A 7,739-nucleotide genomic window follows, 5' to 3' on the forward strand; every position below is an offset into this window, starting at 1 on the left:
ACGGTTTTAATTAGGATAAAAAAAAGTATTGTTCAATCTGAAACATCTATTGATATATCAGAAATATAAAACTATATATGAATACTAAAAATATACATGGTCATATAGATATAACCTAATAATAGAATATAAATAAAATTAATAGCTGAATATAGAAAAATATCTTTTAAAAAATTTTAAATATAATATCGAGGAAGGAATAGGCATTAAAAAGAGTTTTTGGTAATATATCAGAGGAAAATAAGGTGTTCGAATGATAGTTTCAGGAGTACATTCCCCCAGATTCGTTGTGAAACTTAAGATTAATTTCAATAGTATGCCCTCATCAGCTTACGCTAAAATGCTTACTAGGTATGAAATAATTTCATGCGTTTTGAAAACTTACTCTTTACTATTCTACCATATATATATATATATATATATATATATATATATATACAGATAAATAGATGGATAGATAGATAGATGAAGGTTACTTGGAAATGGATGCGTTGCGTTCGATCACATAATATAATGAAAATACCAATATATATGCATATAAACATACATATATATATACATATATAAATACTTACATATATGTGTATACACACATGTATCTATGGGTACAGAACACCACAGAACGTAAACAACATGAAATACGAAAATAAAATGATATTCTAAATACTACAACATGGAATACGAACATTTTATATACGAACAAATATATGTATATATATATATATATATATATATACACACATACATACATACATACATACATACATACATACATAATACATATATATATATTATATATATATATATATATATATATATATGTATGTACGTATGTATATACGCATTCAAAATATCTCCTCTTGTAAAATGTGATTGCAATATTATAATTAATTTCATCCATCCAAGAATATCTTTTAGCAATTTTGTAAAGAATATTACCAAATTGACATTCAACTCAAATGCAAAAACAATATCGCTTAACAATGTTGCTTGTTGTTATAATTACCCCTTACTAAAAGTAGAGAACACATGATATGTTTTATATGGTTGTGGGTGTGTGTGCATGGATATGAATACATATACATACATATACATACATATATACATACCAAGAACTACTAGTAATTTCATGATTGTATGATACCTATAATTGGCATATTTAGAAGATACGTCATATATCTCCAGGCAATCTCTCTCTTTATGTGTTAGAAATATTTCAAGATCTAGGACGCCGGACAGTGAGAAAATAAGAAAAAACGAAATGGAATAATTCTTTCGATTTTAACTATATTGGATCTATGATTCATATATATATAAATATGAAAATTCTCTCTCTCCTTCTCTCTCTCTCTCTCACTCACCCCGAGAAACCCACACACCTTGTAGGAGTGATAAATAAAATTATAAAAAATCGGAAGCAATGTATTATGTGGCAGAATGGATTTGCAGATATATCCTTTGTATCATAAACATTTCATTGACTCGACACAATGATACTGTTAATATATTGAGCTCAATGAAGGCAGAGTGCAGGCAGAACCATTAGCACGCCTGGCAAAATACTTAGTGGAATTTCTGACGTCTTTGTGTTCTGAGTTAGAATACCTCCGTGTTTGACTTGGCCTTCCATCCTCTCGGAGTCGATAGAATATTTACCAATTCAACACTGGGGATATCCACTAACTATCTCCACCGAAAATTACTGGTCTTGCGCCAAAATTTGAAACCATTATCAGGAGCTACATTTCATCCGCACACTTAGTACCGTACAGACCGATTATGTTGCGGAGACGAAATACAGAATTTTTTTCACTCCTTGACAAGGTACCAAAATTTACAAGTGTCTTCTTAATATGATATTCAAAGGATTATATTTCTCACCTAGTGTTTAGCTTGAAGACAAGGGAGAATTATTGGTCAGTCAAAGATTGCGGAGAATATTCTTAGATGAAAAGACCCCGCCATATATAACTGTCCGATCAGTATAGGTCATTACCGAGCGGTGTTTTGCCGTGATTGTTGTACATGTCAGTATATATACATACAATTGTCGTTTGTTGGTTCGTATATAGTTCGAGGAGAGTTACGTAGGTTTATTGTTACTAGACGGTTAGGGTGTTAAAAAGCATCGTCATAAAAATTGGTGATACAACAGCATTGGCGTCAAGTATTCGAAGCTCGCGCACGTCAGTTAACAATTATTTGTAACACAATTTGATAATAATGGAAGACGTATTAGCTTTTATAATACATTTGCAAAAGCAACAGCAAGAACACCAATTTTTAGAATCAGCTATTATAGCAACAAGAAAAACAGCAAAAAGTTAATGGAGCTATGTTTTAAGAAGTTCGGAAACACTAACAGTTCATTTTCACCATGAAAGAGTAAAATAATACTCATGAACGTACACTCCGAGATGTACAATATTTGTATATATTTGAGATATTTCAGAGACTAAACTCAATGAATATGATTGATAAATTTTGCAGAACGATTCGTTAATGTAAGGTCCTTTTCTCTAGGAGAGTTACAAATATGTTTTGCATTCTTTTCTTAATTTTGAACCAATCATCGCAAGATAATTTGCAACTTTCAAATAGTAAGTGGTTAGAATATCTTATTCCTCTTATATGTTATCCTTATAATTGGATTATAATTAGGTATATCAACGAATGCACGGCACATTTTCTATGTTATGTACCAAACTGTCAAATCCATTCTTTAAAAATTTGTTCACATATGGTTACCTACTTATTTGCATTTTGACATCCTACGCCAACCGTGTGAGTTATAGCCGAAGTTTTAAATATACTAATGCTTCAATTAGAAATTATGTATAACAAATATACAAAATTTATGTTATATTAAATATTTCTTTTGTAATCACAAGTGATGTGCAATTTTCTCCAAATACTTTAGTGTACTTTCCTCACATGGCTATAAAACGCACTTTTAAATTAGATATACCAGAAAAGTTTCTTTAGGCATAATCTAGACAGAATTAACAGATGCAGATATAAGTTCCAGTTATAAAAAATCGTTATCGAAATAACTATTGCCTGGGAATGATAAACTAGAGATAACTGTTCCCTCAAACCCCGATCTACAAAAAATTACTAGTACCCTCTAACAGAATTTCGTATCTTTACATCACGGACAGGTATTCTGTCTCTCTCTCACTCCCACTCCTTCTACAGACGCACACACAAATGAATATATATATATATATATATATATATATATATATATATACATACATATGTATGTATGTATGTATGTATATATGTATATATATATATATATATATTAATTATTGTTATTTAGAGGAATAAAATCCAACTTACAAGGAAAAAGAATTCAATTTAGAAATACTAAAACAAATTACACACAATATAATATAAATATAAAATATTAGAAAAAACACATTTTATCAATTCAAAATGAATAATTAAATTACACCATCTAGAAAATTACATTTAATACAAAATTAAAAATTAAAATAACGATTAAAAAGTAAAGATTAAGTAAATTACAAAAATAATATAATGCATACAATAGAAAACGACACGTGTTTCGCTGCTATATTTAAGAATTGATCAGAGTAGTAGAGAAACCCCTTGCATATAAATATAGTCGCTCATCAGGTTAAAAATATAATAGAACAGTAAAATAATTAATTAATATATATATACATATATGTATATGAAAATTCTAAATATACGTAATTGAAAAATAAAATAATACTTTAATAATTAAATATTTTAAAATTAAATAAAATACACAAAGCTATTACATGTGTTTATTGCCTGAGTACATTGTGTGTATATGTCTGAACACGCTGCGTTCTTCCAAGCAATCTAATGCTCTTAGCTTAGGTTTTCCTTGGGGCTGGCCAGATTGGAGCAATCTCGAGTATAACCAGCCGAAATTGCAAAGATAATCTGGAACTCGACTGAGGAGAGACAACTGCAAATCACCCGTCCTTGGTTCCTTTGTATCGTCTATCGCGATGTTTTGTTGTCCCTTTTTTGTATCACATACCTGTCTGGAGGTTTTGCATATGTATGTATATATGCATATATACATATATACACACGTTCATTTTATTCTTTTAGTTGTTTCAGCCATTTCTACTGCGATCATGATTGAACATTGCCTCGATGAATTTTAGCGGAGCAAACTTTTAAATACTAATTATATTCTATCGCTCTCTTTGCCGAACCTCTATGTTACGCGGACCTAAGAAATTTAGAAATGTCCTTAGGGGACAAAGCGACATACAAACACACTCATATATACATATACATACACACACACCCATACATATGTATATATATGTATATATATATATATATTATATATATATATATATATATATATGTCCTGTGGTTCTTGTGTCGTCTCTGTGGTGTTTCATGTTCTTGTCCATGTCTGTAATTATTTTTACTGTTTACCTATATAATCGGCGGCTACGTATCCACAATTGTCCTTATACAATAAGTATATTTTTTCTCTAGCATTGATACGACTCTTAATCTGTCTCTTTCTCTCTCTCTCTCCTCCCTTATTCCCCTTCCTTTCTTTCCCTCTCCATCCGTCTCCCCCCCCCCTTCTACGTTTCTCTATCTCTCACCTCCAGCCCCCTCGATCTGTCTCTTTCTTCTCCTCCCTCGTCCACCTTCTCTCTCTTTTCATCTGTCCCTTTCTCCTGTCTTTTGTTCTCACGTGACCGCTAGCCGCTGTTGAGCGCTCTTTTCGTTTCAGCAGTCGCAGAAGCAACACGTATTTGTTCGTCTCCCCGCGGCCATTAGGCACAACTTCACAAGCCAGCCCCATACTCAACTCGTCCTGTCGAAAGACCCTTGTCCTACGTCCTGGTTTTGTTTTGTTGTTTATTTTTTATTTTTACCGTTATTGTTTTTACGTTTTTGTATTCTTATTGGTGTCACATATTCTGTATTTTTGGTTGTGTACTTCGTTCGTTTTCCGTCCTCGCGTTGTATACATTCGAAGCTTTCTTCCAGGGGATCTAATGCGCTTGGCTTAGATTTCCCTTGGCGGGCTGGCCATATCGGAGCAATCTCAAGATTAATCAGCCGAAATTGCTAAGATGATCTGGTTCTTGACTGATGACTGAGGGCTTCGAATGTCCCGTCCTGTGGTTCTTGTGTCGTCTCTGTGGTGTTTCATGTTCTTGTCCATGTCTGTAATTATTTTTACTGTTTACCTATATATATATATATATATATATATCTATATACATAACATACATACATATATACATACATATATGTATTTATGTATGTATATATATATATATATGTGTGTGTGTGTGTGCGTTTTCATGTATGTATGTATGTATAAATACATAAAAATAGAAGCTGAATAAGCACTGAGAATAGTTGAAATATATTTCATTAATATATTTAAAGCTTTAATCGGCTTCACAGTTTACACTAATTTTCAAAATTTCAAAAAGTTCAAATACAAAGATCTGGCTTATGTCGCACGTGTTTTGCTTCTGAATAGTGTTTGAAGCTAGCCGTAGTTCCGTAGGGAGTTCATGACTTAAATTTGTATGTTTTGTACAGTAATTAATAGGATAGTCACATGACTAGAATAGTTTCAGAAACATGTGCAAACCATCAAAGCCCTAACTTGCGACACCAAACATTCTCCTTTGAGAGTAACACACGGGCGTAGCGGGAAGCGTAAAATATCTCTGAGACCAGTTATGTTATTATCTTCATCCAATCAAAGCCTATTCAAAACACATATTAATTTGAGTCATGAATTCTTTATAAAAAAAAGCTTCAAACATTTGTCAGAAGCAAGGCAGCTTGGACATAACCCACGTCCTCCTATTTGAACATTTTGAAAATCCGTGTAAACTATGAAACAGTTTTAAACTTTAAATATATTAATAAAGAATTATTTTCAATTTATAAATTTTCCTATATTTCTACCTGTGTGGAACATGTCACATATGATGACGAAAAGAGAAACGAACACGCAATCCAGCTATCCAGTTTCTGTCAACCAAATCTACGCACAAATCTTTCGTCGGCCCAGATCTATAGTAGAAGACTGTTATCAAAAGTATTACGCAGTGGGACTGAGGCAGAAACCATGTGATTGAAAAGCAAACTCCTTACCACACACACACACACACACACACACACACACACACACACACATACATATATATATATATTATATATATATATATATATATATATATATATATATATATTATATATATATATATTTAACGCCTTACCTGTATAGCGATATATATAACGTGTATATTTTTGCCTATTTCACTGAAGAACCTGTATTATACTTTATGTAATTTTCCTTCATATATTATCATATATATTACAATTAGTAGAATGAATGCTGTCATGAAGAGACGAAACCTTTTATTTTTTGCACAAATTGTGAAATTCAAATATAAATTCAATGGCGCCACAATTATCACACGTTTCATATAGCTCTTATTTCAACTGATTACTCAATATTTAATTTACCCCAAATAAAACCAAATTTTTCATTGTTTTTATGACGCACAGTAAAGTGAGTCTCAAATTCTGTAAGAAATTAAGGTACAGCTGCACCGAAATTCAGGTATATCCCAACATTTGAGAACAATTATGCCATTACATAAGCTCAATATTAACGTCAGTATTTGTGCACAATATGTCTGTAAAGTTTGATTGGTTCTATACATGAGCACATATAGATAATCTGTCCCTTTATCGACCTATCTCTGTCTCTCTGTCTGTCCGTCTGACTCTCTCTCTCACTATATATATATACATATATATTTGTATATATATATATATATAGAATATATATATATATATATATATAATATATATATATAGCATATATACATATATAAATAACATGTATATACACATGTGTATATTCATATGCACATACATACACACAAATGTAATTTTCACAAATGTATATACGTATGTATATATATATATATATTTGTGTGTGTGTGTGTGTGTGTGTGTGTGTCTGTGTCTGTGTGTTGCCGAATTTCTGTACGTCAGTGTATTTTTATGCATGTGCACATTTATATCTGTTTGATCGTTCATTGCTTTTGAGTGAAATACATGTAATGTAAAATATGTCAACAAACGAACATTTGCAGTCGATTCGTCGTGCAACTTAAACAACATAATCTTCTTATTAGGGATTTTTGAAGTGAAAACATATGTTATTTTGGATGTTCCTTCACAACTAATCCGTATTAAATGCTAGAGTTTTCGTTGCTTCTTAACTTGAATATCGATATATATATATATATATATATACATATACAATAACACCAGTTACGAAAATTTAAAGCGATTTTAATGCTAAAATCAAACAATAAAATCTGTGTCAAATAGTTTTAACAATAGCGCATGTATAGTCTACAAGTGTCTTGCATGATTTCCCGAATATAACTCTGTAACAAAATAAAAAAATAAAACAGCGATGGTAGTATAACAGCCTATGTGAGCATAATTGCTCATATTACCACAGGGAAATAGCTATAAATTACTTTTAAATATCCTAGCTTACAGTACTTGTGTTTTGACTGTTATTTTGTGTCGTTAGTACACTCTTATTCCGAGTGTTTTATTTCGAATTAAGTATCAGTCCCAATCTACACAAGCACGCCACTTAAATTTTGCTGTCATTTCTTTCTCGATAAATTTATCTATTTCCAATATTC

Source organism: Octopus sinensis, linkage group LG15 (genome assembly GCF_006345805.1).
Source record: "Octopus sinensis linkage group LG15, ASM634580v1, whole genome shotgun sequence".
NCBI lineage: Eukaryota > Metazoa > Mollusca > Cephalopoda > Octopoda > Octopodidae > Octopus > Octopus sinensis.